Source organism: Nicotiana tomentosiformis, chromosome 12 (genome assembly GCF_000390325.3).
Source record: "Nicotiana tomentosiformis chromosome 12, ASM39032v3, whole genome shotgun sequence".
NCBI lineage: Eukaryota > Viridiplantae > Streptophyta > Magnoliopsida > Solanales > Solanaceae > Nicotiana > Nicotiana tomentosiformis.
The window spans coordinates 101,861,649-101,886,588 of NC_090823.1; positions in this window are offsets into that span (position 1 = coordinate 101,861,649).

Here is a 24,940-nt window from a genome sequence, read left to right on the forward strand (position 1 = left end):
TTAGTACCTAATTTAAAGATCATTAATACATGTAATAGTCAAATACAAAAGAAGGCGGCTATTGTACAGTTATTATTATAAACATATTAAAAAAAATATCTGCTACAATTTTAGCTTCTCTAATGTGTTGCATAGATGTATTTATCATTTACTCCATTGAGCATAGAACATGCTATATGTAGTCAGATTCAATGTGTAAATGTGATATTCAAATCCTTGGTTAGTTGCAATTGATGTAATAAAGTTTCACTGGGTAATAGAAGTAAAAGTAAAGTATTTAGAAAAATCCAATATTCAACTACCTATAGGACTCTATAATAAAGATTCAAATAGGCCGATAAATCGCCTGATAACCGCCCGATAATTGCTAAACTGATACAAATCCGCCCGATAAGCAGTCCTACTTGTAGCAGATTCAAGCGAAATAGTTATTATGGTGTGGAATGGTTGATTGTGCCTTAGTTATGGCCCTTTCCGATTGTGGTATATTGTGTTATTTTCTTCTCCATAGTTATGGCCATGCACTTCGTGTACTTGATGTCAAATTGCGGGTGGATGTTGATTTTGAGCATTGTGGCTTGAGGTATTTCATGTGGACCGGTGTTAGGATGGGGTCACGCATTGCAGCGGAGTTATGTTGAGATATGATCCTTTGTGATTGATTCATGTGTATTGGTTCTACTATGTATGATGGGCTAATAGCATTGCGGTTGTGGTGGTACTTGTTGAGCTTGCGGGATGGTTTTCTCATTTGAGTCATTTTTCATTTTTGGGTACATTGAGTTATTGCTTATTGGTGCACGGATTGCACAGTTTGTGGCTCTAGGTTGTATTGGTGTTACATGTCAATAGAATGGTTGTGTTTGACGAGATAGGGTCATTTGACCTAGAATGGGTACTATCAGATTTGATTGTAGTATGTATGGAGAAATAATATCAGAGGTTAGCTTAGAATTTAGACTACGGTTCTTGTCAGACAAGAGAGGGCTCCATGACTTGTTGATCTGATGAGTGGTTATGAATTTTTGCGTGTTTCTTTTATCATCAGCAGTGTACTAAGGTTTTGAACGAGGTTTTATTTGATATGAGGTTTATTACCGGTACCGGGTTTGTTTTGAGCAGTTACGGTGATCGAATATTTTGCTACGAGTATGCGAGTTGTGTGGTATGTCATGTGATTACATCTTGGGTTATGGTTAAGGCTTGATATGGCTTGTTCAGACTTATACAATATATAGATGCTAGATTCGGGTCTTATAAGGAATTCTAGATGTTGGAAATTGGGTTCTAAGGTTTACGGTCTAAGGTTAAAGTAATGATCTTCAGTAATGTTGTGTGGTCAGGCCTATATAGAATAGGGTGATGTGGGATCACCCTTGGGTATGTGCGTGGTAAGGTGGCATAATGATTTGAAGGCTTAGGAACTACTCTTGGCACATTCGAGGACAAACGTATGTTTAAGGGGGGAAGAATATAATGACCCGACCGGTCATTTTGACCATTTGCATTGCGTTCAGCTACTTGAAGTCTTAAGTAGCTTCATATGATGTATTATGACATGTGTGAATCGTCAGTATTGGTTTTCAGGTGTTTCGGAATTAGTTTGGAAAAATGAATTTCATAGTTGAAGCATTACGATGAAAGAGTTGACCAAGTTTGACTTTTTAGTATTCAACCTCGGATCGGAGTTTTGAGGGTTCTGTTAGGTTCGGATGGTGATTTTAGACTCGGGAGTATGCCCGGATTTGCATTTGGATAATTCTAGAAGGTTTCGGCACTAATTGGCAAAAGTTGAAAATTCGAAGGTTTGAAAAGTTCAAAAGTTTGACTGAGAGTTGACTTTGAGTATATAGGATTCGGATTGTGGTTTCGGGAATTTGAAATAGCTTCGTTATGTCATTTAAGACTTGTGTGTAAAATTTGTGTTCATTCTGGGTTGATTTGATATGTTTCGGCGCAAGTTTTGAAAGTTGAAAGTTCAAAAGTTCATAAGTTTGATTTGAGATGCGATTCGTCATTTCGATATTTTTATGCGTGATTTGAGGCCTTGAGTAGGTCCGTGTTATGTTATGGGACTTGTTGGAATGTTCAGACAAGGTCCCGAGGGGCTCAGGTGTGATTCGGATTGTTCTCGGACCATTTGCTTCATAATCGCACTGCTAGTTCTGCTGATGTCTGGCGCACCAAGTGTTCTTCGCGATCGTGGATTGAGGGATGCAATCGTGTAAGGGAAAAATTAGAGCGGAGTGTTTCTTCTTCGCATTCGCATACGAGAATCGCGTTTGCACAAGTGTGCATGCATTCACATTGTAGAGCTGAGCTGGGCAGGTCTTCATGGCTTCTTCATCGCGTTCGCGAGCCTGGGGCCGCGTTCGCGAAGGTTCTTTTCGAGGCAGAGCAGTTTGTGCTTTGCGATTACAAAGCTTGTTCTGCGATCGCGTAGTGCATTTTCAGAGTCAGTGCATTTTCTTCTTCGCGATCGTGAGGGTGTTTTCGCGATTGCGATTCATAGATTCGCCCAGTAATTATAAGTACTCTAATTTCTGAGGGTTCGGACAATTTTGCATATTTGGAGCTATGCAGCTCGGATTGAGATGATATTTGAAGCAATTTTCACCATGTGGATTGGGGTAAGTGTTATCTACTCATTTTTTATTATATTTTATGAATCTATCTTCTTTTGTTTGGCATTTGATTGAGAAGTTCAAAAGAGAAAATTGGGAGGTTTTGTCTAAAGTTTCATAGAGTGAATTTTTGATTTTTGAACATTGATACGAAGTCGGATTTGAGTGAAACTAGTATGGTTTGACTCTTAATTGAATGGATTATTGGATTTGGTGAGTTTTGTCGGGTTTCGAGATGCGGACCTGGGTTTGACTTTTTGGTTGACTTTGGGATTTTGATTAAAGATTCGAGCTTTATCAATTGGGTTTGTTTTCTTATGCATTATTTGATGTATTTGAGTTGCTTTTTGCTAGTTTCGAGCCGTTCAAGGTCGGTACGCACGAGATGGCATTTTTAGAGTATCGTTTGGCTTGCTCGGTATTAGATTTGGCTTGTTCGAGGTAAGTAACACTTCCAAACTTGGTGCTGAGGGTATGAACCCCTGAATATACGTGTTATGTGGTTGGTGTTGAGCTGGCGTACATGCTAGGTGAGGGGCATGTGGGCGTGCATCGTGTGAATTATGACTCGGTTGTTTCTGTGGTACTGTGTAGATACCTAATCTTGTCTTTATCCATGAGATTTCTACATGCTAGTGTAATTGAGCTGTGATCCATGTTAGAAACCATGTTTAGGCTATATGCTTATGTTGGGACCCACTGAGGTCATTTATGTTGTTGAGTTATTTGCTTAAATTGCAATTACATACTCAGTCATACTCATTCATTGCATATCATATCTCAGTCTTTGTTATCATTTGTCTCACATCTTATTATCATTGTTTGGGCCGATTGGCATGAGATTTGTGAGGCCGAGTGACTGGAGAGATTGATGACTGAGTGAGGCCGAGGGCCTAATTGTGAGGATGTTTATGGGATCGGGTTGCACGCCGCAGCAGACTTTATTGACCTATGCCATGATTGGCTTATTATAGCGCTTGGGCTGGATATGCCCCTCCGGAGTCTGCACACCCACAGTGAGCGCAAGTGCCTACTGAGTGCGAGTGTCGAGCGCGAGTGCCGAGTGATTGGAAGGACTGGGTGACTGTGAGGAGTGAGTGATTGTGAAGACTGAGTGACTGTGAGGACTGAGTGACTGGGAGGACTGAGTGAATTGATACTCTGAGAGTATGCATATGGTTTTATCACTAGGTTGTATTGCATTCGACATGCACAGTTGACATACGGGCATAGAGATGAATTTTTCTCATGTTGTACGGTATTACGTCATTCATGACTTCACATACACATTGACATATAGGCATAAAGATGTACCTTCCTCATGCCATTTGATAATGAAACATCTTACCTGTTGTTGAATTTTTTTTGGGAAAAAATCACAGTTTTTCAAACTTACTCATATTTTGGTGGTTTCAGTAAAAGATTTGGGTTTTCAGTGATATACTTGAAAAGCATGCCTATTTTCCAGAACTGTAAACGAGCTGAGCATTATATCTCTAAGTTATTTCTTGTACCACTTTTATTATATTGTTGTCATGACCCAATTTCCCTCTGTAGGATGTCGTGACGGCACCTAGTCTATAAGACTAGGTAAGCCTAACAATTATACGGAATAACTGAATATAAAGGTAAAACTCAACATCAAGATTTGAAATAAAGAACTGCGATTAAAAATAGTTACAACTCCCAAAACTCGGTAGAAATAAGTCATAAGCTCTAAAGAGAAAATGCTAAGTGTCTCTATACATCAGAGTCTAATAAAAATAAAGAACACGACATCATAAAGATAGAGGGGAACTCCGAGGTCTGCAAACACTGGCAGACGTACCTTGAAGTCTCCACATACGGCCTAGCTCACTGGTACCTGGTTTGGTAAGCAGTACCTGGATCTATACAAAAAGATGTGCAGAAGTGTAGTATGAGTACACCACAACGGTACCCAGTAAGTGCCAAACCTAACCTCAGTAGAGTAGTGACAAGGTCGGGTCAGGGCCCTACTGGCATAAAAGGAAACAAGGCAGAAGATATAATAATATAATGAAATATTTGAGAATTAAACAATGAGAAAGTACAGAAAGGTAACAACACAACAAATAGAGGTAAACAACAGGGGCGCTCCCGAAGTATCGCCTCATAGTCCCAAACGTAAATACACAACAGGGGAGCTCCCGAGGTACCGCCTCGTAGTCCCAAAAGTAAATATGCAATAGGGGCTCTCCCGAGGTACTGCCTCGTAGTCCCAAAAGTAAAGACACAATAGGGGAGATCCCGAGGTACCTCCACGTAGTCCCAAAAATAAATATGCAATAGGGACGCTCTCAGGGTACTGTCTCGTAGTCCCAAAAGTAAAGACACAACAGGGGAGCTCCCGAGGTACCGCCTCCTAGTCCCAAAAGTAAATATGCAACAGGGGCACTCCCGAGGCACCGCCTCGCAATCCCAAAAGTAAATACACAACTCATAACCTATGGAAAAATGAATTTACAGCAAGGAAGAATCCTACAGTTAAAGGTTGAATACAAAATCAAGGAAGCAAGTAATTTAACTAAGCATGTTGCAAAAATTTCAAGTAAGAGTTAAGACACGTAGACATGTGAGAATAGGCTAAACATGATGACTACACATGCTGGAGCAACTCAGTTAAGGAATTAAAAGAAAACTACTCAGCAAGAACCAGATTTTTCAATATTTAACCCGAGTACGCACTCGTCACTTTGTGAACACGGCCTTCGCGTATTGTAAATATCATAACAGTACCAAAAACTAAGGGGTGTTTTCCCCACACAAGGTTAGACAAGTCACTTACCGAGTTTGCAAAGTCCAAAATGAGAGAAATCATGAAACCCTTCGGTTTTAAACACTGCCCACCACTTTCCGCTTTTGCGGTCCAAAGTCAGCTTCAGCGAGACTGCTTTTGAGGTGAAATATCCGCATCTGTGGAGCTCACTTAAACTCCCAGATATCGCACCTACGCACATCCATCCGCATCTGCGGAAGCGCTTCTGTGCCCACTCATCTGCTTCTAAGGAAACCTTGTCCACCTCAGTTCCCTCACTCTCCATTTCTGTGATCATCCTACCACATAAGCGGCTCCACTTCTGCGGCCTTCACGTCGCACCTGTGACCACTGACCACCCCATTCAGTTTCTCTTCTGCGCTTGGCCTCACGCTTCTACGAGCTCCCTTCTGCGGGGCCATGACCGCATCTGCAGTCTCAATTGGGCAGTCCCAAATCCACTTCTGTAGCTTGATGGCCGCTTCTGCAGTGTTGCACCTATGGCCCAAAATGTGCAGGTGTGATTGCACCAGACACAACAATGCTTCAGCTATGCACCAAGTCCAATTTTGTTCCGGATTCAAGTCTGAATCTTACCCGGGGCCCCCAGGACCCCGTCCGAGTATACCAACAAGTCCTAAAACATTATACGGACTTAGTCGAGCCTTTAAATCACATCAAACAACGCTAAAAACATGAATTGCACATCGATTTAAGCCTAATGAAGTTTAGAACTTCAAACTTCTACATTCAACACCGAAACCTATCAAATCAAGTCCGATTGACCTCATATTTTGGACACAAGTCATAATTGACATTACGGACCTACTCCAACTTCAAAATTGGAATCGGAATCCGACCCCGATATCAAAAAGTCTACTCCCGGTCAAACTATCCAAAAATCATCCAATTTTCTAACTTTCGCCAATTAACGCTGAAATGACCTACGGACCTCCAAATTAACATTTGGACACGCTCCTAAGACCAAAATTACCCTACGAAGCTATTGGGACCGTCAAAACTCCATTCCGGAGTCGTCTTCATACAATTTGAACTACGGTCAATTCCTACGAGTTAAATTTCCATTTTAGGGACTCAGTGTCCCATTTCACTCCGAAACCAAAAACCAAACCTCCCGACGGGTCACAAACCCCAAAAATGAAATAGAGGGAGCAATAAATAGGGGTTCGGGGCTAATACTCTCAAAATGACCGGCCGGTTCATTACATCCTCCCCCTCTTAAAACAAACGTTCGTCCTCGAACGAGTATAGAGACATACCTGAAGTGTTGAAAAGAAGAGGATAACGGTTGCGCATATTATGCTCAGTCTCCCAAGTCGCCTCGTCGACCAGATGTCCCCTCCACTACACCTTCACTAACGCGATGTTCTTTGACCTCAACTTTCGAACCTGCCTGTCCAAAATGGCCACCGGCTCCTCAACATAAGATAGATCTATGTCCAACTGGACTGAGCTGAAATCTAACACATGGGATGGGTCGTCGTGATACTTCCAGAGCATGGAAACATGGAACACTGGATGAACTGCAGAGAGGCTAGGTGGTAGTGCAAGTTTGTAAACCGCCTCTCCAACCCTCTCAAGAATCTCAAAAGGCCCGATATACCTAGGGCTCAACTTGCCCTTCCTCCCGAACCTCATAACATCCTTCATAGGCGAAACACAGAGCAAGACCCGCTCCCCAACCATGAATGCAACGTCGCGAACCTTCTGATATGCATAACTCTTCTGCCTGGATTGGGCTATACAAAGTCGATCTTGAATCAATTTAACCTTTTCAAAGCATCCCGAACCAAATTTGTACCTAATAGTCTAGCCTTACCCGGCTCAAACCAACCCACTGAACACCGGCATCGCCTACCACACAAAGCCTTATACGGTGCCATTTGAATGCTTGACTGATAACTAATGTTGTAGGCAAACTCCGCAAGTGGCAAGAACTGATCCCAAGAACCCCCAAAATCCATCACACACGCACGAAGCATATCCTCAAATATTTGAATAGTACGCTCGGACTGTCCGTCCGTCCGAGGGTGAAATGTTGTACTCAACTCCACTCGAGTACCCAACTCATGTTGTACGGCTCTCCAGAACCGCGATGTAAACTGCGTATCCCAGTCAGAGATGATAGATACCGGCACGCCATGAAGCCTGACAATCTCGCGAATGTAAACCTGAGTTAGCTGCTCCGAAGAGTAAGTAGTAATCACTGGAATGAAATGAGCTGACTTGGTCAATCTATCCACAATCACCCAAACTGCATCGAACTTCCTTTGAGTCTGTGAGAGCCCAACAACAAAATCCATAGTGATCCGCTCCCATTTTCACTCTCGAATCTCTAACTTATGAAGCAATCCACGGTCACTAATGCTCATACTTCACCTGTTGACAATTTAGGCACCGAGCAACATATTCCACTATGTCTTTCTTCATTCTCCTCCACCAATAATGTTGCCTCATGTCCTGATACATCTTCACGGCACCTGGATGAATGGAATACTGCGAACTGTGAGCCTCTTAGAGAATTAACTCATGCAAACCATCTACATTGGGCAAACATAGCCTGTCCTACATCTATAATACACTGTCATCTCCAATAGTGACTTCCTTGGCATCACCGTGCTGAACCGTGTCCTTAAATACAAGCAGATGGGGGTCATCATATTGACGCTCTCTAATATGATCATAAAGAGAATATTGAGAAACCACACAAGCCAAAACTCGACTCAGTTTGGAAACATCCAATCTAACAAACTGGTTGGCCAAGGATTGAACATCCAAGGCTAAAGGCCTCTCTGCTACTGGTAGATATGCTAAACTGCCCAAACTCTCCGCATTGCGACTCAAGGCATCGGCCACTATATTGGCCTTCCCGGGATGATAGAGAATGGTGATATCATATTCCTTAAGCAGCTCCAACCATCTCTGCTGCCGCAAGTTAAGATCCTTCTATTTAAACAGATGTTGAAGACTCTGGTGATCGGTGTAGACCTCATAAGGGACACCATACAAATAGTGCCGCCAGATCATCAAGGCATGAACAATATCTGCTAGCTCGAGGTCATGGACAGGATAGTTCTTCTCATGCACCTTCAACTGTCTAGACGCGTAGGCAAACACCCTATTGTCCTGCATCAACACCGCACCGAGACCGATGTGCGATGCATCACAGTACACCGTATAGGACCCCGAACCAGTCGGCAACACCAACAATGGGGTTATAGTCAAAGCAGTCTTGAGCCTTTGAAAGATCTCCTCACACTCTTCGGTCCAGCAGAACGGAGCACCCTTCTGGGTCAATCTGGTCATAGGTGCTGCAATAGATGAGAAACCCTCTACGAATCGACGGTAATACCCTGCCAAGCCAAGAAAACTCCAGATCTCCGTGGCTGAGGATGTTCTGGGCCAACTCTACACTGCTTCAATCTTCTTCGGATCTATCTTGATCCCCTCATTCGATACTACATGACCCAAAAATATCACTGACTCTAGCCAGAATTCACACTTCAAAAATTTTACATATAACTTCTTTTCTCTCAAGGTCTGAAGCACAGTCCTCAGGTACTGCTTATGATCCTCCCGACTCCAGGAGTACACCAGAATGTAGTCAACAAACACAATGACAAAAGAGTCAAGATAGGGCAGAAATACATTATTCATCAAGTGCATGAATGCTGCTGGGGAGTTTATCAGCCCAAAAGACATCACAAGGAACTTGTAATGACCACACTGAGCCTTTAAAGCAGTCTTCAGGATATCTGGCTCCTGAATCTTCAACTGATGATAGCCTGAATGCAAGTCGATCTTAGAGAACACTCTGGCACTCTGAAGCTGATCAAATAGGTCATCAATACGTGAAAATGGATATCTGTTCTTCACTGTAACCTTGTTCAGTTGGCGATAATCAATACATATTCGCATAGAACCATCCTTCTTCTTTACAAACAATACAGGAGCACCCCAAGGCGACACACTGGGCCGAATGAAGCCCTTATCTAGTAACTCTTGCAATTGTTCCTTTAATTCTTTCAACTATACTGGGGCCATATGATAAGGTGGAATAGAAATAGGCTAAGTGCCCGGTAACAAATCAATACCAAAGTCGATATCCCTATCGGGCGGCATGCCCAGAAGATCCGCCGGGAATACATCTGAATAGTACCTCACTACTAGAACTGACTCGACAGTAGGAGTATCAACACTAACATCCCTCACATATGCCAGATACGCATCACACGCCTTCTCAACCATCCGTTGATCTTTTAGAAATGAGGCAACCCTGCTGGGAACATGATCTAAGGTACCTCTCCACTCTATCCGCGGTAGACCTAGCATAGCCAATGTCACCATCTTGGAGTGACAATCAAGGATAGCGTGATAGGGCGACAGCCAGTCCATGCACAAAATAACATCGAAATCTACCATACTGAGCAATAATAAATCAGCTCTGGTCTCAAAACCACTAAGAACAATCAAACACGAGCGATACACATGGACAACAATAATAGAATCACCCACGGGTGTAGACACATAGACAGGAGAACTCAGAGAATCACGGGATATACCCAAATACGGGGCAAAATAAGAGGACGCGTAGGAATAAGTGGAGCCTGGATTAAATAAGACTGATGCATCTCTATGAAAGATCGGAACAATACCTGTGATGACAAAATCGGATACAACAGCCTCCGTCCTAGCAGGAAGGGAATAATATCTGGCCTGGCCTCCTCATCTAGGGTGACCTCTACCTGTTTGACCTCCACCTCGTGCTGGCTATGCAGGTGGGGTAGCAGTTGGTGCTGTAACCATAGCTTGAGGACCCGGTGGAGCACGCGATGCCTGAGTGGTCTGTGGAGGTGCACCCCTCCTGAGTTTGGGGCAATACCTTACCACATAACGAGTGTCACCACACTCAAAACAAGCTCTCGGAGGACGTCGTTGTTGCAACTGGCTCGGGCCTGATCAGCTGGACTGACCGCTGAAAGCACCCCATGCAAGAGGTACACTAGACAATGGTGGTGCATAATAAGGAGCCTGGGGCCTAGGAGTGGCCGGAGCACCGCTGGCGGCTGGAAGTGCTGAATGAACAGGGAGACCCACATAGCCCCTACCCTGACAAGCTGCAGCTGGGGCACGAGTACTACTATATGTGCCAGACTCTCAAGACCTCTTGGCCTCCCTTTCCTCTCTCTCCCGAGTCAACATATCCTCCAATCTCCTGGAAATTTCCACCACCTGCTGGTATGCAATGTCCATCTCCAACTCTCGGGCCATGCTAAATCTGATACTGGGGTTGAGCCCCTCAATAAATCGACGAACCCGCTCCCGAATAGTAGCAACCAAGGCTGGTGCATGCCTGGCCAAATCACTGAACCGGACCGTATATTCTGACACGGTCATAGAACCCTGGCGTAACTGTTCAAACTCCGTACACTATGCATCTCTGAGACTCTAGGGAACATACTCCCTCAAGAATATTTCTGAGAACTTAGTCCAAGTGAGTGAAGCTTCCTCGGCCGGACTACCCAACTCATATGCTCGCCACCACTGATAAGCCGCTCCTCTAAGATGGAACGTAGTGAAAGAAACCCACTAGACTCTGCAACACCCATAGTACGGAGGATACGGTGGCAATGCTCAAGAAAACCCCAAGCATCCTCTGACGCCAAGCCACTGAACGTAGAAGAATGGTACTTCTTGTACCTCTCGAGCCTGAGCTGCTCCCCTTAGAAACTACTGCCCTAACCTCTGGCTAAACTGGAGCAACCGGCTGCATCGGTATGACCTCGAGAACTTGCTCGACCTGGACCAGCTACTCTGGGAATGGGCGGCAGGAATTTGTGCTCCTCCCCCAGTCTGAGATATGGAAGGAGTAAGTGGTATCATCCCTGCCTGAGCCAACATGCTAAACATGCTCAGAAACTGGGCGAGAGTCTCCTAGAGGGCTGGTGCAGTAACAGGCGTCTCAGGTGCCTGCCCTCCAACTAGAGCTAATGGTGGCTCCTCTATAGCATCATGTGCGGGTGCTCTGGCTATACCACGTGGATGTCCTCGGCCTCTACCCGGGCCCCGGCCCTGGCCTCTCGCGACTCTAGCAGGGGGCGCGGGTGTCTGGTCATCTGATCTAGATATACGTGTCCTCACCATTTTTGAGAGAATAGAAAGACAGAAATTTAGATCCAAAGTCAAAATCTCGCACGATAAGGAATCAAAGAAGTGATGTTTTTCCTAACAGTTCCATAACCTCCCGAAGATAAGTACAGACTTCTCCTTAGCGATCCGCGAGACTCTACTAAACCTGCTTGTGACTCATAACACCTATGAACCTAGTGCTCTATTACCAACTTGTCACGACCCAATTTTACTCCGTAAGATGTCGTGATGGAACTTAGTCTCTAAGAGTAGATAAGCCTAACAATTATGCGGAATAACTGAATATAAAGGTAAAATTCATCCTCAACATCTAAAAAAAGAAGAACTGCTATTAAAAATAGTTACAACTCCTAAAACCCAGTAGAAATAAGTCACAAGCTCTAAAGAGAAAATACTAAGTGTCTCTATACATCAGAGTCTAATGAAAATAAAGAAAACAACATCATAAATATAGAGGGGGACTCCGAGGTCTACGGACGCTGGCAGATGTACCTTGAAGTCTCCACGTACGGCCTAGCTCACTAGTACCTGGATCTGCATAAAAATGTGTAGAAGTATAGTATAAGTACACCATAACGGTACCCAGTAAGTGCCAAGCCTAACCTCGGTAGAGTAGTGACGAGGTCGGGTCAAGGCCCTACTAGAATAAAAGGAAACAAGTCAGAAGATATAATAATATAATTAAATGATTGAGAATTGAAAAATGAGAAAGTACAAAAAGGTAACAACACCGCAAATAGAGGTAAACAACACGGGTGCTCCCGAGGTACTGCCTCGTAGTCCTAAAAGTAAAGACATAATAGGGGATCTCCCGAGGCACCACCTCGTAGTCCCAAAAGTAAATATGCAACAGGGGCGCTCCCGAGGTACCGCCTCGTAGTCCTAAAAGTAAAGGCATAACAGGGGAGCTCCCGAGGTACCGCCTCGTAGTCCCAAAAGTAAATATGCAACAGGGGCGCTCCCGAGGTACCGCCTCGTAGTCCCAAAAGTAAAGACACAATAGGGGAGCTCCCGAGGTACCGCCTCATAGTCCTAAAAGTAAATATGAAATAGGGGCACTCCCGAGGTATCGGCACGCAGTCCCAAAAGTAAATACACAACTCATAACCTATGGAACAATGAATTTACTTCAAGGAAGAATACTACAGTTAAAGGCTAAATACGAAATCAAGGAAGCAGGTACTTCAATTAAGCATGTTGCACAAATTGCAAGTAAGATTTAAGACACATAGACATGCGACAATAGGCTAAACATGATGACTACACATGCTAGAGCAACTCAGTTAAGGAATTAAAAGAAAACTACTCAACAAGAATCGGATTTTTCAATATTTAAATCGAGTACGCACTCGTCACCTCGCATACATGGCCTTCACGTATTGAAAATATCATAATAGTACCAAAATCTAGGGGGAGTTTCCTCCTCACAAGGTTAGACAAGTCATTTACCTCAAATCTCGTTAAATCAATCGATAAGAATACCTTTCCCTTGACTTTCCAACTCCGAACGGCCCAAATCTAGCCAAAAGAAATTACATACTATGAATATAACTATAAAAAATTACTCTAAATAATGAAATTATGACTTTTACAAGGAATTAGAAAATTGCCACAAAACGTCTACCTGGGTCCACGTCTCAGAATTGGGTAAAAGTCATAAAATACAAATATCCATTCAATATCGAGTTCATCCATACTAAAATTACTCAAATCCGACACCAAATCGCCACTCAAATCCCCAAATTAAACTCTCCAAATCCCTAGCCTCAAACTCCCAAATTCCACCTAAAATACACACAAACTAGATGGGAAATTCAATGCGGAAACAAGATTATTGAATAAAAATATTCACAAGTGGCTTACCTCAAGAAATCCCTAGAAAGTCCTCTCAGAAATCACCTTAGACCGAGTTTGCAAAGTCCAAATGAGAGAAATCACGAAACCCTTCAGTTTTAAACACTGCCCACCACTTTCCGCTTTTGCGTCCAAAATTAGCTTCTGTAGAGCTCACTTAAACTTCCAGATATCGCAACTGCGCACAACCATCCGCATATGTGGAAGCGCTTCAGCGGAAACCCTTACCACCTCAGTTCCCTCACTCTTCACTTCTGCGATCATCCTACCGTAGAAGCGGCTTCTCTTCTGCGGCCTTCATGTCGCACCTGCGACCACTAACCACCCCCTTCAGTTCTTCTTCTGTGTTTGGCCTCATGCTTCTGTGAGCTCGCTTCTGCGGGGTCATGACCGCATATGCGGTCTCAGCTGGGCAGTCCCAAATCCACTGCTGCAGCTCGATGGCTGCTTCTGCGGCGCCGCACCTGCGGCCCAAAATGCACAGGTGTGATTGCACCAGACACAACAATGCTTCAGCTATGCACCAAGTCCAATTTTATTCCGGATTCAAGTCTGAATCACACTCGGGGCCCCCGGGACCCCGTCCGAGTATACCAACTAGTCCTAAAATATTATACGGATTTAGTCGAGCCTTTAAATCACATCAAACAATATTAAACACGAATTGCACATCGAAACTATAAATCAACATACGGACACGCTCCTATGACCAAAATCACCCTACAGAGCTATTGGAACTGTCGAAACTCCATTCCAGAGTCGTCTTCACACAATTCAAACTACGGTCAATTCCTACGACTTAAACTTCTATTTTAGGGATTACGTGTCCCATTTCACTTCGAAACCAAAAACCAAACCTCCCAGCGGGTCACAAAACCCAAAAATGAAATAGAGGGAGCAATAAATAGGGGTTCGGGGCTAATACTCTCAAAACAACTGGCTGGGTCATTACAATTGTTATGAGCTATTGTTGGCTATTGGTGTTGGACAACTGCCGAGGAAAATGGCCCGATCCCATAAGAATAGTGTTACCATCATACCGCCGAGGCGAACAGCCCGATCTCATAAGAGTGGTGTTATCATACTGCCGAGATGGCTAGATCCCGTTAGAGTAGAGAAATTTACCTCACTCACGGAAGTACTTGCGAGACGAGAAGACATGGATTTTCATAATTTATTAAGTATTCCCCATGTTTTTTTTTTCTGAAATAAGAAGCTAAGTCGATAATTCCAATTTAAATCCCCAGTCTTAGCTCTAATCAAGACAATTAATACACATGATGGGCACAAACAGTACAATTAAAAGCATGATGTGTATCTAAGTTTACCCGGACATATCATGAAATATAGCTATGTACGGACTCTCGTCACCTCGTGCGTACGTAGCTCCCCACACAAGTAGCACACAACAATAATATGCCTAAGGGGATAAGTTCCCTCTTACAATGTTAGGCAAGAGATTTACCTTAGTTCCAAGTCCTCAATCCGGCTCTCCAACCTCACTAGAACTCTCCAAACGACGCCGAGAACTCTGAAACTAATCAAAAGTCGTATAAACTAGTAAATAAATGCTCAAAAGTTCATAATTTAGCTATTAGAGTAATTACCAAACCCAAATTGGAAGATTTCTAAAATTGACTTCACGGGCACACGTGCCCGGATTCAGAAAATTTTTGAAGATAAATGTTACCCATGAACTCCCGAGCGAAAGGAGTTGTACAGCTGCTGAATGAGCATAGGCTCAGGGTGGTTTATTGATTTCGTAGTAACTATACTCGGTGCAGCGTTGTTGGAAGATGTCGGCATATAATTTCCACAGGTGGGTTATCTCCTGTGATCAGGTTAGCGGTCGTGTGGTTTTGATGAAGCCTCTATGAAGGATTTTACTAGCTATCCAGTAAGAGGTCAAATATGTAAACATTGGTAGTGATTAGGAGCGTTCATGAAATGGTTAACATAAGGATTTCGAGGAATTTGGCGGGTCGATTGCGCAAGGTCATGTCAGTAAGGAAGAAGGAATCTTGGTAGGTTCCATGGTCATGTAATGGTATCTTCAGGCTTAAGTGGGAGAGCCCCACCACCTACAATTTGATTGCATAGTTATCTACTTGTGAGGGTTCTGGCAATTTGCATAGTTAACATATTGATAGGTTATTAAGACTAAGGAAAGAAAACATCAGTGGCAATTTGAGCAAAGGATTTGAGGAATGTACATTATAATTGGCCTTATCGATTCGTGTTCAGGCTTTGGGAAGATTCAGGATTTATGCTTCGTGTAGAGGTAAGTTACAAGGAACGTGATTAATCTGGGTGCTTATTTGAGAGGGTGTTCATGTGCCAGCAGGGCCTTGGAATTTGATCATAATTGGGAACAAGTAAGAGTGGGTAACTCTCAACAATGGTTCTAGTGGGTTCAAAGTGCGGTGCCTAAGAATTTTGAGCCAGTAGTATGGTTAAGTATTGAGTTTTTGCAGTGGATTATGAAAAGTGGCTTGGCGTGTTCTACGTTATCTTCGGTCTGCGGTGTGGCATTAGAGGAATGGGAGACAATAACTTCGGATTCATAGAGGGATTTTCAAAATGGGTGTACCAGTTGAAGAGGAGAATATGCGCATAAGGAGGGTATGAGATGGTTCGTGGGTTTTGGAGACAACGTGGTCTCGTGAAATAAGGTCACTCAGGATGAGTGCGAATTTGGGTTCATGATGTTTTGAATGGAGCTATTATTATTCTGAAGGCAAGTCCGAAGTAAATTAGAAGAAGTGTCTCGGTTGGTAATGGTTGAATCAGCACGGTTATGGCAGTGACTAGTTTCTACAGCGTGAAGTTATACATGTAATTTGTGGTTGTACAATTGGGCTTGAGTGCCACCACAACTTGGTTGATATGGGAGGTATTTGATTCGTATGGCTTTGTTATGTAAAGGGATTTCCGGAAGAGTTATGGCAGTTTAGATTACGTAATGAGGTTGTATTTTCTGCGGTTTGGGAATTTAGTTGCGTGTTGAATTGGTTCTTCTGAAATGAACTAAGTAAAAGGCTTCTATATGATGAAGTGTTTATCATATTAGTGGATCAGGGGTTATTATGGAAATTCTGGTACTCGCACGTATTGGCATGTTAGGTGCAGTGAGCGGCATGGGGAATTGGAAGCTGAGGATCAAGGTTGCGGGTCGGTGTTGACAAGAATGTCACGAGCTCGGATGATCAGGGAAGAATTCAGATGGTTGGAATCAGCTGGCATTGTCGTTAGCGTCACCTAAGATTGGTGTCCTGTGTAAGAGGCTTTGTGTACTGATTTGCGGCTTCTTGATTTGCTTTGCAGCATTAGTGTGGCCGGTGGTATGGATGTGCAGACTTGTTATGTAATGACCCGACCGGTCATTTTAAGCCCTAGCGCGTCTTTCAGCAGTTTGAGGCCCTGAGCAGCTTCACTTCAAGTATTATGACTTGTGCGCGTGGTCGGAATTGAATTTTGGGAAGTTCGGAGTTGATTTGGAAAGAAAATTCTAATTTCGGAAGCTTTAAGTTGGAAGAATTTACTAAGATTTGACTTTTGAGTAAACGGCCTCGGAATCGGGATTAGAAGGTTCCAGCAGGCTCGTATGATGATTTTGGACTTGGGCGTATATCCGGATCGGATTTTAGATGACCCGGGAGCGTTTCGGCGCCTATTGTGGAAGTTGGCATTTTTGGAAGGATTTCATAAATTTGGGTTGAAGTGCATTTTAATTATATCGATGTCTGTTTGGGATTCTGAGTCTAGGAATAGCTCCGTATGGTGATTCGTGTATTGGGAGCGCGTCCGGATGTGGATTTAGAGGCACATAGGTCATTTCGGGGTCACTTGGCGAAAGTTGGAAATTTAAAAGTTTTTGAGAAGTTTGGCCGGGAGTGAACTTTTGATATCGGGGTCGGACTCCGATTCCGGAAGTTAGAGTAGGTCTGTAATGTCGAATGTGACTTGTGTGCAAAATATGAGGTCAATCGGACGTGATTTGATAGGTTTCGGCATCGAATATAGAAGTTCAAAGTTCTAAAGTTCATTAAGCTTGAATTGGAGGGTGATTCATGATTTCGACGTTGTTTGATGTGATTTGAGACCTCGAGCAAGCTTGTGTTGTGGTTTGGGACGTGTTGGTATATTTGGTTGAGGTCCCGAGGGCCTCGGGTGAATTCCTGATGGTTAACGGATCGAATTTGAACTTGGAAGTGTGCTGAGGTTGTTGTCTTCTAGTGTAACCGCACCTGCGGGGTTATGGCCTCAGGTGCGGAGCAGAAGAAGCGACCATGAGGGTCGCAGGAGCGGTTCTGGCTGGAGAAGGCTAGGACCGAAGATACGGTCGAGTTCCGCAGAAGCGGGACCGCACCTACGCACGTGGTGCCGCAGAAGCGAAGGCGCAAAAGTGCGGATGGAGCCGCAGATGCAGAGTTGAGGGGCATGAACGAGGACCGCAGAAGCGGTATTTTGGCCGCACCTGTGGGACCACAGAAGCGGTCAAGTGACCGCAGGTGCGAGAGATCGCTCGTCTGTGTGTTTCTTTAAGAACGGGGAATTGGCCTATTTTCTTCCATTCTCTCTTGGTTGGGCGATTTTTGAAGAGCTTTAAGTGGAGGTTTTTTATCATCTAAGCCAAGGTAAGTTATTCCCATCCATTTCAAGATAAATACATGGTTTTTATATGGATTCAAGCATGAAAATTCATAGAAATTTGGGATTTTAAAGGAAAACCTAGAAATTTATATCTTTGGATTTTGACCACGAATTTGGACATGAAATTTGGAATGAATTATATATTTGAGTTCGTGGGGTTATGAGTAATGTTTATCTTCGAAACATTTCGTAATCCGGGCACGTGGGACCGAGGGTGATTTTATCAACTTTTCGAGCGGAGTTGGGAATTTGCTTAAATCGAATTGTTGTGAGTATTAGAGTATATTTTTATGGGTTTGCACATTTATTGACTAGTTTTGGAGCGTTGGGCATAGGTTTGAGTTGTTGGAAAGGCTTGGGAGGCGGCTATGGAACTTCGAAGCGAGGTATGTCTCCTTTCTTACCTTGTAAGAGGGAATTAACCCCATAGGTGAAATAATTTAATATGTCCTCCTATTTGTGGGGGCTACGTACGCACGAGGCGACGAGAGTCCGTGCATAGATACTATTATGCTTAAGTCCAGGTAGTCTAGGATCCAAATTATGCTATACTTGCGATGTTGCAACCTTCTTGTTAATTTGATTTGCTTAGATCACATTGAAATTTGGTAAAGGAATTTTAAAAAGGATAAAATTCGTTCTCTTGACCGTTAAATGAGAATTTGGTATTTCCTTGAATAATCGCCCCTTAATAAATTCTTGACTTGGTTGTTTGAATGTGTTTATCGTTTTGTGGAGCGGGCCGAACTCCTCGGCAGATTTAATAGATGCATCTATGTTTCGCGCCGTTCGAACCTCTGTAGTGCACTGTTTAAATATTTATGTTGGAGCGGGTCGTACGACCTCGGCATGATTTGCGCATGATTAAATTTGATTTCTTTGGAATTTACAATAAATGATATTGCCTCCTTGGCCTGAGATAAATTGTTAAATAATGGAAAATAAATTTGGAGATTTCTTAATTATAAAAGAATTGCTTACTTACTTCAAAGTATTGAGCTTGCAACCGTTTTATATAACCCATGCTTAATTATATCATTGATATTTTATTTATAGCCCATAGTAAGTGTCGAAGTCGATCCCTCATCACTACTTCTTCGAGGTTAGGTGGGATACTTACTGGGTACGCATTGATTTACGTACTTATACTACACTTGCTGCACATATTTGTGCAGGTACATATATGTTTAGTGGCCTTGTGGGCGCAGAGGCAAGGTTATGGCAGGGATTAAGGTGAGCTGCATTCTATTCTATGATCCGCAGCCAGCAGAGTCTCCTTCAGAGTATTTATATTTATCCTATCCAAATTTGTATTCCGGACAGATGTTGTATTTTATTTTACATTCCTAGTTGAGGCTCATGCACTTGTGACACCAGATTTTGGGGTGATTATGGGTTGTCATGTATTGAAATTATTAAAAGAATAGTATTATTTATTCTGTAAATTCCATCTCTTACTTTTTAATTGAAGGAAATATGATTACAAAAATATTAAAATGAGAACCAAATTAAGTATTTATTTTTGGCTTGCCTGACAGTGGTGTCCGGCGCCATCACGACCTTTAATGGATTTTGGGTCGTGACAGCATGGTATCAGAACACTAGGTTCACTTAGGTCTCAAGAATCATGAGCGAGTCTAGTAGAGTCTTATGGATCGGTACGGAGACGTCTGTACTTATCTTCGAGAGGCTACCGGGCTGATAGGAGCACTTCTCTTCTTGATTCCTCATCGTGCGATTTGATTTCTTTGAGGCTTATGCCTTCATTTCTTTCCTATTCAATCTTATGCGACAAGAAGCGCTTGTTATAAATTTGGAATCGAGGAATTTTTAATGGCACTACTGATGTAGAGCAGGATGTTTCTCCCTGCGTATTCAATTGGGCTAATGGCGTCGCCTTGTGGAAGGATGTTTTGTCATCTCAGCTCAATAGTTATATTTCTGATGGTTTTGGGGCTATGAACCAATTGCTATGATGTTCATGAGTTGTTATCACACAGTATTAAGGTAATAGTAGGATACTTGTCTATGTGTAAGGGCAGTGAATAAATTGAAAGGAGGTTTTTTTTTCTCAATGCGTGATTCAGAGGTTCAGTATTTTATTTTCGGCAGAGGAAAGGCAATCACACTAAGAATGTTCAGGTTTGGGTTGATGGAGTAACGAGACTTATAATTTTCGAGCGTGGTGAAATTTTCATCTGTGATATGGTGTCGTCGTCCTTGTTGAATGCGTTACGTTCGCTGGTGTTATGGTCTTCTCCAATTCTCCTTCGGGGCAGGGTATTGTGAAACGGTGTCAGAGAAGCGACTGTCAGAGATCGCGGTGTGTAGTGGTTTAGGATCGAATCAGTGTTCCTAGTATTGATGGATCGCGACGGATGATCTTTGGAGAGGTTTAAAGTTGGTAGAGATCGATTGGGTCAAGTGCTACAGAGATAGATTTTGATTTAAGGCAACAACTGGGCAGCGAAGGATGAGGAAAGACATGTGGCAAGTGTCTTGTCGCGGTTAAGTTTCTAGAAGGCCAAGTATGAGAAGAAGAAGTCGAGTAGTTGCTTAAAGGAGAGGGTTTGACCAAAGTGGGAGAGTGGCAGAGTATCAGATGGGTTCTGTGGTAGGATAGCTATACGTGTCGAGGAAAGTTTAGAGTGATTTGGAACTCATGGTGGACAATGACTAAGTCTACGAATTTAATTGGGAATATTGGCTGCTATACGAAGAAGGGTTGGATACGAGGGAAAGGAGTTGCATGATATGAAGAAGGATACAACATGACTTTGGATTGGAATGTATTGTCGCACATTTAGTTGATGTCCATGAGAAGTGAACGGAATTGTACGGCTGGTGAACGAGCACGGGCTTAGGATGGGTTATTGGTTTCGTGGTAATTGTACTCGGTGCAGCATTGTTAGAAGATGTCGGCATGGAATTTTCACATATGGGTTATTTCTGATGAGCAGGTTAACTGTTGCATTGTGTTGATGAAGCTCCTATGAAGAATTTTACTGGCTATCCGGTAAGAGGTCGAATATGTAAATATGGCTAGTGATTCAAAGCGTTCATGAAATGGTTAACAAGAAGATTCCGAGGAATTTGGCGGGTCGATTGTGCAAGGTCATGTCAGTAAGGAAGAAGGAATCTTGATAGGTTCCAGGGTCATGTAATGGTAGCTTCAAGCTTAAGTGGGAGAGCCCCACCGCCTACGATTGGATTGTATGGTTGTCTACTTGTGAGGTTTCTGGTTATCGGCATGTTGATGGGTTGCTACGACTAAGGAAAGAGAACATCAGTGGTGATTTGAGCCAAGGATTTGAGGAATGTGTCTTATATTTTATCGGTTCATGTTCAGGTTTTGGGAAGACTTAGAGTCTATTCTTCATGTGGATATGATGTACAAGGAAAGGAATTCAGCCGGTTGCTTCTTTGAGAGGGTGTTCATTTGCCAGCAGGGCCTTGGAGTTTGATCATAATTGGGAACAAGTCAGAGTGAGTGACTCTCAACAATGGTTCTAGTGGGTTCAAAGTGCGGTGCCTAAGGATTTCGAGCCAGTAGTATGGTTAAGTATTGAGCTTTTGTAGTGGATTATGAAAAGTGGCTTGGAGTGTTCTACATTATCTTCGGTATGCGGTGTGGCATTGGAGGCATGGGAGAAAATAACTTCGGATTCATAGAGGGATTTTCAGAATGGGTGCACCAGTTGAAGATACGAATATGCGCATTAGGGGGGTATGAGATGGTTCGTGGGTTTTGGAGACAACGTAGTCTCGTGAAATAAGGTCACTCAGGATGAGTGCAGATTTGGGTTCATGATATTTTGAATGGAGCTATTATTATTTCTAGGGTAATGGTTGAATCAGCACGGTTATGGCAGAGACCAATTTCTCCAGCGTGAAGTTATACATGTGGTTTATGGTTGTACACTTGGGCTTGAGTGCCACCACAACTTGGTTGATTTGGGAGGTATTCGATTCGTATGGCTTTGTTGTGTAAAGGGATTTCCGAAAGAGTTACGGTAGTTTAAATCACGACATGAGGTTGTATTTTCTGCGGTTTGGGAATTTAGTTGTGTGTTGCATTGGTTCTTCTAAAATGAGCTAAGTAAAAGGTTTCTATATGATGAAGTATTTATTCTATTAGTGGATCAAGGGTTATTATGGAATTCTGGTACTCTCACGTATTGGCATGTTAGGTGCAATGAGCGGCATGGGAAATTGGAAGCTGAGGATCAAGGTTGTGGTTTGGTGTTGACAGGAATGTCACGAGCTCGAATGAGCAGGAAAGAATTCAGATGTTTAGAGTAAGCTGGTATTGTCTTTAGCGTCACCTGAGATCGGTATCCTGTGTAAGAGGCTCTGTGTACTGATTTACGAATTTTGATTTGCTTTACAGCATTAATGTGGCCGGCAGTATGGAGGTGCGGACTTGCTATCTGAGCGGAATGGTCGTGGGAGCATGCCCCACAGGGAGATTTGTATAAGTGTGACATGTCAGTCACTTGATTGTTAAAGATTGAGACCGAATATGGAGGTCATGGTAATATCGCAAGTGCGAGAGTTTATGCCCGAGAGGCATTTTATTCCTTGGGCTTTGGACCATGTGAGTTTGTTTCAGATTTGACGGTTGTTCTTATGTGTCGTGAATAGGCCATTGCGTGCCCTTGAGGGGCTATTTAGCCAAGCATGGTATGATCAGAATCGGTTTGAGGTCCATGGATGGATCTAAATGTGAATGCGGGCCCTATATTAGGACGGATGTGTTCATTTCAGCATAGCATTGTTTTCGGATGGGTTTTCGGGCCTTAGATGTTATTTCTGTCATCAGCTATTCCATGTAATCTATATTATTCCAAGTGGGTTGTGAGGTAGTTTGATTATTCGCACTCGTATTGAGATCCCAGGAAATTTGTGGTGTTGTGAGAGCAAGAAGGCTCTCAAGATACAAGTCATTTATTGCACCTTATTTGTGCTTGAGTTTCGCAGCGTATAGCACTATCCGTCTCCCCATAATTTGTATTATGCACTTCGCGTGCTGGTGGTTGATGTTCGGGTATATTATGTATGGGTCGGGTGGTACGCCTCCACGGATATGTTGTTTGGATCAGGTGGCACGCCGCCACGGGTATCATGGTTGGATCGGGTTGCACGCCGCAACGGTATCATGTGTGGATCGGGTTGCACGCCACAACAGTATGATATTGAGTACAGTTTCCCATATCTATTCTTGTGTGTTTTGTTTCTCGTTTCTGAGGAAGGTTCCTAACATCCTTTCGGTTGCTTAATTAGTTACGTGGGTTGAGTAATTATTTCCAAGGTTCATTTTTCCTTATGTATCACATTCGAGTTTGTGGATTGTTGGCGCATGATGGCATCATATGAGACCTTTTGGTAGTGTTGTGGTGGCTTATTGCCGGAACAGCTTATACTGGGTGAGACGAGATTATTGGACCTGGGATCAGTGTAATCAGATTTATATAAAGCATATTAAAGAGTAAATATTGTTATTCAGTCCAGAATGAGGTCATGGTTCTTTTCGGGAGGAGAGACTCCATGAATTGTAATTCGGCAGGTGGCTATGAGTTCTACACATCTTATCTGTCATGGCATTTCGAGAATTGGAACAAGACTTATATGTGTCATGAGGTGTGTTTTGAGCATCAGGTTCATGGGATTTCGGTTATTGTCGTCAGAGGATGTTATCATAGTCATGTGAATAATGCGGTGCATGGTGTGAATTTAGTGAGAGTATACAATCATGTATTGGTACATCGTGTAGTGATTGAAACGGTGTTCGTATGTTGGAAGCAGGCCTAGTAAAGAATTTAGGATGTTGGAATTTGGTTCTAAGGCTTATTTTCCTAAATAAAGGGGAGAATCTTAAGATTTGCTCGATCTAATGTGCTCAACTGAGTTGTGGTAGCACGAGTAGGTGCACGAGGTGTTAAACAGTGATTTCAGACAACTCCAGAGCAGTTCTTAGCACGTTCGAGGATGAACGTATGTTTAAGTGGGAGAGAATGTAACGACCCGACTGGTCGTTTTGAGCCCTAGCACGTCGTTCAGCGGTTTGAGGCCCTGAGCAGCTTCACTTCAGGTATTATGACTTGTGTGCATGGTCGGAATTGAATTTCGGAAAGTTCGGAGTTAATTTAGAAAGAAAATTCTAATTTCGGAAGCTTTGAGTTGGAAGAATTGACTAAGGTTTGATTTTTGAGTAAACGACCTCGGAATCGGGATTGAAAGGTTCCAACAGGTTCGTATGATGATTTTGGACTTGGGCGTATGTCCGGATCGGGTTTTGGATGATCCGGGAGCGTTTCGGCGCCTATTGTGGAAGTTGGCATTTTTGGAAGGAATTCATAAATTTGGGTTGAAGTGCATTTCAATGCTATCGATGTCCATTTGGGATTCTGAGCCTGGGAGTAGCTCCGTATGGTGATTCTGGTATTGGGAGCGCGTCTGGATGTGGATTTGGAGGCCCGTGGGTCATTTTGGGGTCATTTGGCGAAAGTTGAAAATTTGAAGGTTTTTGAGAAGTTTGGCCGAGAGTGGACTTTTGATATCAGGGTCGGACTCCGATTCCGGAAGTTGGAGTAGGTCCGTAATGTCGAATGTGACTTGTGTGCAAAATTTGAGGTCAATCGGACGTGATTTGATAGGTTTCGACATCGAAAATAGAAGTTCAAAGTTCTAAAGTTCATTAAGCTTGAATTGGAGTGTGATTCATGATTTCGACATTGTTTGATGTGATTTGAGGCCTCGAGCATGTTTGTGTTTTGTTTTGGGACGTGCTGGTATATTTAGTTGAGGTCCCGAGGGCCTCGGGTGGATTCCGGATGGTTAACGGATCGAATTTGGACTTGGA